The sequence below is a fragment of the Periplaneta americana genome, chromosome 2 (genome assembly GCF_040183065.1).
Source record: "Periplaneta americana isolate PAMFEO1 chromosome 2, P.americana_PAMFEO1_priV1, whole genome shotgun sequence".
Classification (NCBI taxonomy): Eukaryota; Metazoa; Arthropoda; class Insecta; order Blattodea; family Blattidae; genus Periplaneta; species Periplaneta americana.
Genome location: NC_091118.1, coordinates 7,524,298 through 7,537,634, shown reverse-complemented (window position 1 = coordinate 7,537,634; position 13,337 = coordinate 7,524,298). Strand labels below are relative to the sequence as shown.

General features: G+C 33.8%; 1 non-coding gene across 1 annotated transcript; it reads right to left on the bottom strand.

The window, feature by feature from the left end:
* Nucleotides 1-12,491: 12,491 nt before the first annotated feature.
* Nucleotides 12,492-12,563, bottom strand: TRNAH-GUG (transfer RNA histidin (anticodon GUG)). Its single transcript has one exon. It is a non-coding gene; the product is annotated as a tRNA-His (tRNA).
* Nucleotides 12,564-13,337: the final 774 nt, after the last annotated feature.

Below are 13,337 nucleotides of genomic sequence, written 5' to 3'. Positions count from 1 at the left end.
AGACGTAGATGGGAAGATAATATTAAAATGGATTTGAGGGAGGTGGGATATGATGATAGAGAATGGATTAATCTTGCTCAGGATAAGGATCAATGGTGGGCTTATGTGAGGGCGGCAATGAACCTCCGGGTTCCTTAAAAGTAAGTAAGTAAGTAAGTAAGTAAACGAACTTTCCAATCACGAGATAAGTCAAAACCAAATATATAAAAATTGACAAAGTTTGAGAGAGTTCCGTTAGTTCTCAATAGGTGAGAACCGTTAAAAAATGTCAGGGTAAATGATTATGTATATTAAGCATAAATTATTCTCATAATTGACAATATCAGCGGTTTCCAGCTAAACCCAGTGTTGTTTTACAATCAGATACGATGATTGGCAACAGTGACTATTATCTTCGCTATCTGTTCCTAGCAGTAATAAATAAAGAATCCACACTTGCACCAACAAATTATATATCACTATCGATTAGTAGGATCAGATATATTTGAACATCAGTGTACAATGGTGTTCAAAGACATCAGACCTACGATTTTATGATCGTGTACACGAACTTTCCAATCACGGGATAAGTCAGAACAAAAGATATAAACAATTGACAAACTTTGAAACAGTTTCGCTAGTTCTCAATAGGTGGCACCATTATTGGGGCGATTAAAAGTGTCAGGGAAAATAATTATGTACTCTAGATTAATAATAATAATAATAATAATAATAATAATAATAATAATAATAATAATAATAATTGTAATAATAATAATACTAGTAATAATGATAATGATAATAATAATAAAATAATAATAATAATTGTAATCATAATAATAATAATAGTAATAATAATAACAATAATAACAATTGTAATAATAATAAAATAATAATAATAATAATAATAATAATAATTGTAATAATAAAACAACAATAATAATTGTAATAATAATAATAATAATAATGATTATAATAATAATAATTGTAATAATAATAATAATAATAATAATTGTAATAATAATAATAATAATAATAATAATAACAATAATAACAATTGTAATAATAATAAAATAATAATAATAATAATAATAATAATAATAATAATAATAATTGTAATAATAAAACAATAATAATTGTAATAATAATAATAATGATTATAATAATAATAATTGTAATAATAATAATAATAATAATAATAATTGTAATAATAATAATAATAATAATAATAATAATAATAATAATAATAATTGTAATAATAATAATAATAATAATAATAATTGTAATAATAATAATTGTAATTGTAATAATAATTGTAATAATAATAATAATAATAATAATAATAATTGTAATAATAAAATAATAATAATTATAATACTCGTAACTGTAATAATAATAATAAAAATAATATTTCAATGCACCTGCCGCTTCATTTACATTATTGAGCGGGAGAATCTCATTCAATTATACAAAAGAAAATGGCTGTAAACTTAAACTGAAGAGACAAAACTGCAGTAAACAGAGCACAAACAACAAAAATGAGGGAGAACAGTCAGTCTTTGAGTAGTTCCATTAGTACCCTTGCATCACAAATGGAAACTGTTGACATGTCTTGAGATACTCAGAGTCCACGATGGCTTGCTCAAAACAGTCTGCACTAGGTCTGTTAATGATGCCTATGTGGTAAGATGTTTTGTCCAGTCCACAGCATGAACTTCGCAACGGCTTCTCTTCTTGGGCAGTCTGGGAAGCTGCAGGTTGTGCCTTCCATTAGCTGTTCCGGAAAGTTCCAACTAGTCTCAGGGAATGTTCTTCCTCATAGGCCAGATGGAGCAAGTTGGATGCTGTTCTTTGGAGCCTGATTCATTTGTGTATTGGAGGATTTCTGTGCTCTCCTTTGCAAGTGTACCTGCTACTTCTTTCCCGGTGATGCCGCAGTGGGAAAAAATCCCAGGAAAGCAACAGTTTTCTTGTAGCTATGAAGTTATCCTAATGTTTCCGTGGACTCTTCTACGTCTCTTGAAGCTATAGAAAGACTGAGCTTTGTTAAGGCCTGGATGGCAGCTTTAGAGTCGGACAGTACAACACAATGACTGCAATATAAATGTCTGCAGATTAAATGTTTTAAAGCGGTGAGGATTCTCTCACAATGACACATCCACTTTATTGTCTTCCAGTTTTACGCTTCAACAAGAAAAACAGTATTTCGCCCAAGAATACAACAAGACTGAGCAGATGCCCCATGAACAGAACGAAGAAAGGAGACTGCAGATGGATCAAAGAGAAAGGGACGTACTCCTTGCTCAGATCAAAGACATGGCGAGTCGCTTGTTTCAAGCCCTTTGGGTCTGTGGACTCCCTTATAAATTTCTCAGATATACCTGACTCAATCAGACGATTAGCCACTTTCTTAATGAGCCGTTGAATGACTCGGTCACTACTGAAGCTGAAACCTATGTGCAATTCCAGGATGTCGTCTGTGAACCTGTGGAACGTTGGATGATTAACCACATTACATAAGCCACTTACACGGAATTCAAAGGTATCTTCATCGATGAATAAGGCTGAATTCGGATTTGATATGAAGGAATGCACAGCTTCCTCACAACTATTGAAATAGATGGAGTTGTTATAATAATCATACATTTCGAAAGCATTTCGGAATGGTTGATAATTACAAAACAGCCACAACATTCTCTGGTCCAACAGTTCCTCAACGGTATCAATTTGATGTTTTAACCCGGGATCTACGAAGTAACTAGTGACATATGTCTGGAAAATTGTGTTCACACAGAGGGACCAAACCACCCAGGACAAGAAAAACAAGCGAAGGGACATTTTTATAGGCATCTGGTCCACTCCTACGCCAAGAACAGCTGCCCACATGCTCATGAGACACTTCACTGTGTCTATACGATCACCACCTTGTTTCAAAACAGCCAGGCATCGCATGACAATGACTGATAGTACAAGACCCAAGAAACCTGACAACCAAGCTGTTGAAGAGAACACACGAGTCATGGCGGACCAGCGAGGATATTCCTCAGCCAGATGCACGAAGAAAGTGTACCTGACAGTATAGAAGCCATTGTTGACAATGCTTTGGCGGGGTGCAATTTTCTGCGAAATAATTGTAACAGTGAATAATATCTCAGAAACTGTTTCACTCTTATCACTACATATTTCTGTAATATTCAGATAATCTAAAAGAATTTGATATATCTTAAAGCCTCCCCCAATATCCTGTCTCTTAACGTTTGAAGAGTACAAAGTTTCCATACTAAAAAAAGCCGGTTCGTTCAAATTTAACGGGGCCAGATTAGCACAACATCCGGTTAACACTGGCACATAATTATTGTTAACTCCAAACATAAGCTGACTAAATCCTTCGTCTAGCTTCCCATGTCTGCACGTGGCAACAGGAACAGCTTGCAGGAGATGTCCACAGCGTCCTGAAGGAGGTTCGTAGGGATGCCATGTGTAAAACTTCATAACGCCTTGCTCTGCGTCCTTAGATGCCACGATGAAGTCTTTTATTGGATATATATTTAATACATCAGTGATCGCAAGCAGAGCTTCGTCTGTTCCAGGATCTCCAGAAATCACTATTAAGAATCGGGCCATTGGGTTGAAATTCCAAGCTGCATACAAGGAACCTAGTCGGGACACAGTATCTAGCTTTAATTCCATCAGGTCACTGTTTATGAAGGGGACCACTAGAATGTACATGTTGTAGGAAAATTGTTTCCAAACTTCATTTTGTGCATAAATTGGGGACAAAGTTACTTTCCACCTCTCAGAAGAATGAAGACTATGTAAAAGTGAGTTCTCGAAGAAAACTAACATATTCGCCATGCGTAATTCCTCGACTTTTTTTTTAATATCATTTTCTTTTAACCATTTAGGTGTCTTATCATTAATAACTCGGACAGGAAACACTCCTTGTATTTGTTTCTCTTTCAAAGAACACTGAAAATTTTCCTTCAGTGTTACACTGATAGGTTTACTATCAAATATTTCAGTTTCAGAGTAAAATAAATAGTCGTAATAATCTGAGAGATGAAAAAACACGTTCTCTCCTTCAGCAATTACTGCTTTACTGAATTCCACTACACAATGGGACAAGTTTGCGTCGTCATGTGGCAGATTGAAGCCCGACGTTAGTGCAGAGTTAATCACAAGATTTGAAAGTACCTGTAAAAAGATAACATCGTTTTAACTACTGATAATTATTCTTTCCGTTACACTAAATCACCTTACGATGTTTGGATGACGTATATACGTCCGTTGATGTGACATATTAATGAATTAAATACTATTATAGTCACAATCATGCCATGGTATGAAAGAAAAAATTTCACAACCTCGAGCGGGAATCGAACCTGCGACTTCCTGTTCTCCGGTCAGGCGCGATAGCTCAGCGACTTCCCGCTCGAGGTTGTGAAATTTTTCTTTCATACCATGACATGATTGTGACTATAATAGTATTTATGCTCGACCATGCCGAAATGTAGTAATTATACACCTGGTAGCAGACCTTTAATGCATGTCATTAAAGTACACCTACACATTAAAGGTCAGGTCTTTCAGCTAATGACGACTCAGGTTACAACTGTTCAGCCAATGACAGGTCAGCTTTCTACCGTTATAAAACCGCAAGTATCGATTATTCTCGGATATGCAATCGAAAGAGAATTAGCGAAAAGTCACGGAGGCTGGAAATCCAATACTGTCGCAGAAGGTTATGTTGTTACTATAATAATTAGCGTTAATTGTAAATAATATTCAAATAAATTCAATTTGTCATCTCGTTTTTCAATGTCTAATTTAATTTCAATGTTATCTCTGTAGGTTCTTATAGCCTAGCAAGGTCAATGTGGACATCTGTTCCTCGGAAAAAATCAATACTTTCGCGTCTGCGCACATCTCACAACAAACGGGACATTGCTCCAGGTCAGATACAATAAAATTAATAATATCAAGTTAGAAATATGGTCGAGCATAAAAAAACGTATGAAACTCGCCTATAATGGTAATTAAGAAGCTCGTATGAAAATTATGAAACTCGCTTGCGCTCGTTTCATAAATATCCATACTCATTTCTTAATTACCTTCATTATAGGCTCGTTGCATAATGTACTATTAATTCACTAATTCACTTCATTCTGTGCTTCTAAATTTGGATTTTCCATTACTTACCAATACGTATGACAGATACAGTGAGGAGCCATGTGTTATTTTATTAACAATCAAAATTCTAATATTAAAGTCGAAAAATCAATACATGGGAATTTGGGAATTTATATAATTATAATAATAATAATAATAATAATAATAATAATAATAATAATAATAATAATAATAATAATAATAATAATAATAATATATTTATTAATTTATTAATTGATATTTATGTGCTGGACAACAGCTATTCGCCAATAAAAGTACAGCACAGTGTTACAAAACTAATTTTCTAATAAAAAGCCGCCCTAAATAAGGGTTCGAATAGATCGGCCTACTAATCAATTGGTAAAGAATAATCATTAAAACCAATTGTGTGACAGTTTGAAAGCAAAAAGAAAACATTAAGATAAATGATATGAAAACATAGGAAATCATTTACATACATTAAAATGAACAACTATGGTACAAATTAAATACTTGAGTTAACAACAAAATAAAGAACATAGATTACAACAATTAGTTTACAAGAATTAATACTATAAAATATTAGGGAAAGGAGTTGATTCTTACTACCAATTTGTGTATAAGGATTATGCAAATAATATTAGCAAAAACATTGCCATGTTCTAATACTTCTATGCATTGAATGGAACGAAATAGCCTATAAGTTAGCATGTTTAATACATCTGGAGACCGGCGAGGAAGATTTAGAATTTCTAATATAGAAGAGTTTGTGATGTCTCATGTCCTTCATAGGAATACGAAGGCTGACACTGTTTAAGAAAGATTGACAATTAATGTCACCTTTAAGGACCTTACATAAGAATAAGTAATCGAGATCATGACGTCTGACATACAGGCTTCGACATTTAAAGTACTCGCATTTTTTTTATCATAGTTATACCCAGAGTTATTAGGCAGGAATCTGTACGAACATAATGAAATAAATTTCCTTTGAATATTTTCCAGTTTTTCCGAATCAGAACTAGTAATAGAGTTCCAAACTACAGATGCGTATTCGAGTTTCGATCTCACTAGTATATAGTATAGTATTAAAAGAAAGTCAGGTGTTGAAAAAGAATAAGTAATTGACCGAATTATTCCTAACATTCTTATTGCATGGTTATCAATGTGGTTGTGAAAATATAATTTATTGTCAATTAATACACCGAGGTCTCTAATACAATCTTTTCTATTAATTAATACAATTTTTAGACGATAGTTATATTTTAGTGTAGAGGTTTTCCTTGAAAATGAAATTACGTAAGTTTTGGATTCATTAATCATCATCCCGTTATCAACTGACCAATTGGTAATTGAATTAATGTCATCCTGAAGAAATTGACAGTCAGCAACACTGTTGATTTTTCGAAAAAATTTAAGATCGTCAGCGAATAATAATAATAATAATAATAATAATAATAATAATAATAATAATAATAATAATAACAATAATACTGTACCTAGCATTAGGATACATATTAGCATGCAGGCTTTCACGGCCGGTGTCTAGTTGAAACAGAGCTTCCGGGCTAAGATGCCGTGGTCTACTGGTGCTGACGTTACCAGACGTTTCGTCTACTTCTACGGCAGATATCTTCAGTGGTTAGGTATCCTCGGTCGAAGTCTTCTGCTCGGGATACCTGTAGCAACTGATGACCTGACTGGTTGCTCGTCCTTATTTATAGCGCTATAAATAAGGACGAGCAACCAGTCAGGTCATCAGTTGCTACAGGTATCCCGAGCAGAAGACTTCGACCGAGGATACCTAACCACTGAAGATGTCTGCCGTAGAAGTAGACGAAACGTCTGGTAACGTCAGCACCAGTAGACCACGGCATCTTAGCCCCGAAGCTCTGTTTCAACAGGATACATATTGTTTTTCAATATGATATGATACGATATATATTTTCGACTCGGCACTTCTTTACATGTAATGGTGTATCTCACATTTCTCGAATCCTGTGTCACCATTAGCACATTGTTAGCAGTAGGGGAGAAGTGGACACATTGAGACAGGGGGAACAGTGAGACATGTTTTATTAGATGGTAAATTTTGATATTGAAATGTTTGTAACAGTGGAGTTGTATGTTGCATGAGTAAAGTAACAGTATTTTCATATTCGATTTGATTCTAGTTATAAAGGTGTGTGATGAAAAAATAATTCGTAATTTTTCACTCTAGAAATAAAATTTTGGCTTGTGTTTAATGAAGGTTATATTGGATATACAAATTAAATAGAAATATGAATGTTTTGTTACCTAATACTATGGTATTTGACGTTATGTTTTGCAAAGTTTCGTCTTTCTTGTTTTGATTTTGAAGTGATGGTGCCATTTTTAAACGAACTATGCGTAAAGGGAACAGTGAGCCATGTCATTGAAGGGTACACTGAGACGTCTCACTGTTCCCACTTACCAATGATTTGCAAAAATAAACTGTAATTATATTACATTTACCAGTAACTAACATTAAAAATGAACATACTAGTAACCAATTTAGGAACTATAGCTTAAAATAATGGATACATTACATTTTAATGGTTTCTTAAATAAAAAATTATTCACAAAATTTTAAAAAGATATTAAAAAATAATAAAGAATTAAATTAAAATCTTATAATTATAAGCTTTGTTGTCACCAAAAATTCATTTCATTTTTTAGCAAAAGTTTGAAAAGTCATGAAAAATTCACTTTTCCAAATGTTCCAGATGTTTCAGTGGTTTCGAAGTCAGACATCAAAATGATTCTAAATAAGTCTACATAACATGGCAAGAGAAAGAGACAGCAAGCTTTCGTTTCTTTTGAAATAAATGTAAATCTTTTCAATGTCCGTTAATAGGCACTGTTGTGTCTCACTGTACCCTCCTGAATGGGAACAGTGAGACATTTGCATTTTTTTTGACAAACACGCATTGTATATTATGTCCTGTATCTATTAACATTTCTGTTTATCTATTATTGTACTCCATGTTTTACTGTATATTTCTGTTGCACTTGATTTTAAAAATATTTGAAATTTCACTTGCATACCTATGTCTTAATATTTTGTGTCTCACTGTACCCACTCTTCCCCTACACGTCTACACAAACACTGCAATTTACACTATGTACCTTGTAATTGCTTGGTCTAATCTGCCCTTGAATACATTTCATTTGTCCATTAATCCTAACCTATATTAATAATAAATCTGTAACAAAAATAATTATGGTAATTGAAACTTTATATTGCCTCCCTATACAATAAGTTTTCAATTAATTTGTTTTAAATAAGAAGCATTAGGAAATTGAATGTTTCGTAATTTTGCTGTTATCTTGTTACGGAGCCTTGAACAGGAGTTGCTATGGTGATTATAAACTACAGTTTTGGTACATTTAGGTTCTGTCAAGAATATGTTGTCTGACCTTTAGTTTTTATATTTATGTGAATATTATTATTATTATTATTATTATTATTATTATGAAGTTGGTTATTTAACGACGCTGTATCAACTACTAGATTATTTAGCGTCGATGAGGTTGGTGATAGCGAGATGACGTCGAGTATTCGCCACAGATTACCTGCCATTCACTTTACGGTTGGGGAAAACCTCGGAAAAAACACAACCAGGTAATGAGCCCAAGCGGGGATCGAACCCGCGCCCGAGCGCAACTTCAGACCGGCAGGTAAGCGCCTTAACCGACTGAGCCACGCCGGCGGCCTTATGTGGATACATATTACATATATATTTCGGTTTTTATGTATACAATTTAATTAGACAGTTTTATAAATTTGATGGTTTAAATATACTTTAAATTGAGAATACAACAGTTCTGAGGGATAATCAAATCTTGGTAAAACACGGTGTATTTAGGTGTGTATGTACAGGGACATCATTTTATTTTTACTTCAATTTTTATTGTACCTGAGTTTTTGAATGTACTTCACTCCCACCCCTTCTACTAATGAAGTTCAACCGTCCTCCACACAGATCCAAGACCGCATATACAGTCATAGTAGCCTTATGGTCATAGTAAACAGTACGTTCCAAAAATATGTTCGCGTTTTCCAGTGACGAAAGAGCTTTCAATATTGAATCATTTTCGCACAGGTACTGTCGTCCATTTTCCTACGTCGTATCCCGGTTTTCCCCCCCCCCCCCAACCAGCTTTTATTCGCCAGCTAGTGGCTGGGCTGTCTTAGCTCTTTTCTGAGAACATTAATTTGTGTTAGGAACTGGACGTCTACGTAATATTATACACCTGTTTAAAATAACTTAAATAAAAGGGCCTTGTTAAGTAATTAACTGTCACTTGATTTCCTCCCTTTCTACGACCCTACGACATAATCACTTGGACGGACAGTAGATAGTATGTCTGAGTATTTTTATCTTTTCGGATTAGGCAGAAGTGAAGATTGAATTTACAGTACGTAAGGTACTCTTTTATAGAGTAGGTACAGAATTATTTCAACATGAGTTACTAGTACGAAGAACGAAACTGGTAATTGGAACTATGTACAATAGTCTATAGTGCGATAATATGAACATTAGAACTGAAGCCTTTATCGAAATGAACGGCCACCATTTTAAAAAAGTGTTTAAATATCCATATTATGATTATCTTTCAATTTAACTTCATTCTCTATATTGTACGCTAATGTGTTGTAGACAGTATAATATACACTGCATAATGAATACGTCCGCATGGACAGCTCAGTTCGTGAGCAAAAATACGCGTTATTAATACTGTACTGTATTTTTATTGAACAAAAACCTAATGAAAATTATCAAACTCAAAAGCGCAATATTTCCTAGTTTACGTAAATAGATGAACTACTTTACTTCCCTCCTATACTTAGCAACGTGATTTGTTTGTATATTACGTCAGTATCATCGAACTCTAGTCGTGGAAGGAGGTAGCAAACGGCGTTGATCCAGAGGTATACTGTAGGGAAGTTAATATTAAAAATGTTAGTAAAAATAAAATGATGTCCCTGTATATGCATGTATGTACAATATGTATAGGCCTATACGTAGTTTTGTATCTCTGTTTTCATTTAGGTGTTTGTTTTTGTTTATTTATTATTATATTCTTATAGGCCTATATTTATTTACAAACAGAATTAATATCAATGTAACTTCAAAAGAAAGTGTCATAACACCACGTAATCCACCTAGTAATGAATAATTCCAATTTTATTTATTTAATTAACCTATATATTCATTTATTCAAGTCCACACCTGTGGAGTAACGGTCAGCGCGTCTGGGCGCGAAACCAGGTGGCCCGGGTTCGATTCCCGGTCGGGGCAAGTTACTCGATTGAGGTTTTTTCCGGGGTTTTCCCTCAACCCAAGATGAGCAAATGCTGGGTAACTTTCGGTGCTGGACCCCGGACTCATTTCACCGGCATTATCACCATCTCATTTACACGCTAAATAACCTAAGCTGTTGATAAAGCGTCGCAAAATAACCTACTAAAATAAAATAAATTCATTTATTCAAATTTAACTTACCAATATGCAAGATGGATACTGAAATTTTACTGCCATATTGTTTTAACAATGGCAATTATAATACATAATTAATATTAATAGTTGTTTTTGACTTTCTATTCCCACAAACTGAATTCTGTTCTTAGCAGAGCAGCATGTCTGAATTACTGCGTAGTCCTGGCTTTGAACTTTGTATTGCGAGAGCCGAAGAGCGAGTTAAATGTAATGAACCCACGGTTCTCCGTAGCGTCGCAATCACCAGTTACACAACCCAGAATATCAATGCTCACATTCTGCGTACGAGCTTGAAGGCCAGTAACGCTGTATACAAACTGTCAGGAAATAATGATGATAAATTTCCCTACTTCAAACAAATTTATTTTTGTTAAGTTTTCCCTATTGGCGAATTCTTACTCTACACAGCTGGTGTTATCTATACTAATAATAAATCTGTAGCCAACATTTTTCTGGTAATTTTCGATTTTCCAAAAATAATTGGTGTCAACATGTATAATTAACCATCCTGAAACCGAAAATCGCTTTTTTGAAATTTTTGTTTGTATGTCTGTCTGTCTGTCTGGATTTGTTACCTTTTCACGTGATAATGGCTGAACCGATTTATATGAAAATTGGAATACAAATTAAGTTCGTTGTGACTTAGATTTTAGGCTATATAGCATTCAAAATACTTTATTTAAACTGGGGGTTATAAGGGAGCTTTAATTAAATGAATAGAAATATCTCCCTTATTATTAATTTTCGTGAAAAATATTACATAACAAAAGTTTCTTTAAACGTAATTTCCGATAAGTTTTATTCTACACAAAATTTTTTGATAGGCCCGATATTTAATGAGATAAATGAGTTTTAAAGTTACAATAACAACGCCATCTAAGGCGCTGTACTGAAATAAAGATAAATGACTTCGTCTATAAGGGGCCTTGGACAACATCAATTGAAAGCTATTAAACATAGCCTACAGATAATATTTCTGTGTTTCTATGAAGTAGTATCGGAAGCTAATTAATTGTTTAATTATTATTTCACCATTGGAAAGTGTAGTTTCTGTAGATGGACATAATTCTACAATGTTATCACAGTAACTTCTGAAACATGTAGCAAGTAATATAAAGTATGCACATTAAAACTAAATGATATGTCAATCTTCATTAAACTATGGTTGCATGTAATAACAATTAAGAAACATGTTAAAGGAATTGTCATTGCACTAGGCCTAAATGAGTGCACTCTGGACCAAAACGACTGCATTTGAATTATTTAAATACAATTTAAATTATGTAACATATTAAACGATTTATCCTTCTATCAAACACGAATGTTCCCTGGATCAAACGTCCTATTTTAATTATGTAATTACTTTATATTTATTTCTAACGGGTGCAGCGGAGCGCACGGGTACGGCTAGTTTTAATAATAATCCGCATGTTTTATTTTCTGAAATAAAATACTGTTGGATGGAGTGGTTCACAACTCGAATCGTAAATCCTCTAAATAATAATAATAATAATAATAATAATAATAATAATAATAATAATAATAATAATAATAATAATAATAATAATAATAATAATAATAATAATGCTTTATGGCTCCATTCTGCAATTTAACATACAGATAAAAGTAAAAAGTTGACATATTAATTCTATTATTAACAGTGGTTACGGATAGTCATGTTCAGTAAGGTTCATGGATCATATGCGGAAACTAAGAGGAACGCAAAAAATAGTAAACACTGGAGAATGCTGGGTTTTCGTGGAAGACCTTTTCTGTATGAATGATTTTTTTAAATTTATTTTAGTAGGATGAAAGAGTAATGGAACGGAGAAAAATTCTCTCCGGCGCCGGGATTTGAACCCGGGTTTTCAGCTCCACGTGCTGATGCTTTATCCACTAAGCCACACCGGATACTCACCCCGGCGCCGGACAGAATCGTCTCAGTTTAAGTTCCAACTCTTGGGTTCCCTCTAGTGGCCGCCCTCTGCACTACGTCATAGATGTCTATGAACGTGGGACTGAAGTCCACACATGTGCTGAGGTGCACTCGTTATGAGTGACTAGTTGGCCGGGATCCGACGGAATAAGCGCCGTCTTAATTCACGAAGTGATTTACGCATATCATATATATTATTTTAATGTACCGGAGAGAATTTTTCTCCGTTCCATTACTCTTTCATCGTATGATAACGCAGAATATCTGCATGGAAATATCATATGTACTTCGGTACATTAAAATAATATATATTATTTTAGTAGATTATTTTATGACGCTTTATCAATAGCTTAGGTCATTTAGCGCTTGAATGAGATGAAAGTGATAATGCCGATGAAATGAGTCCGGGGTCCAGCACCGATAGTTACCCAGCATTTGCTCGTAATGGGTTGAGGGAAAACACGGAAAAACATCAACCAGTTAACTTGCCCAGACCGGGAATCGAAGCCGGGCCACCTGGTCTCGCGGCCAGACGCGCTGACTGTTACTCTACAGGTGTGGACTTCAATAACAAAATAAAAATAATAATTTTATTAGCAATTATTTATCTGCCGCTATGTTAATTTTCCTTAACAATTTATTTAATTTTAAGTTTGAACTTCACGGTTGTTACATTCTCTAAATCAAGATAGTGGCAAATTCAATTGAAGAGCTTTTTTTTTTCAAAACTGAACATGTCCAAAAATGAC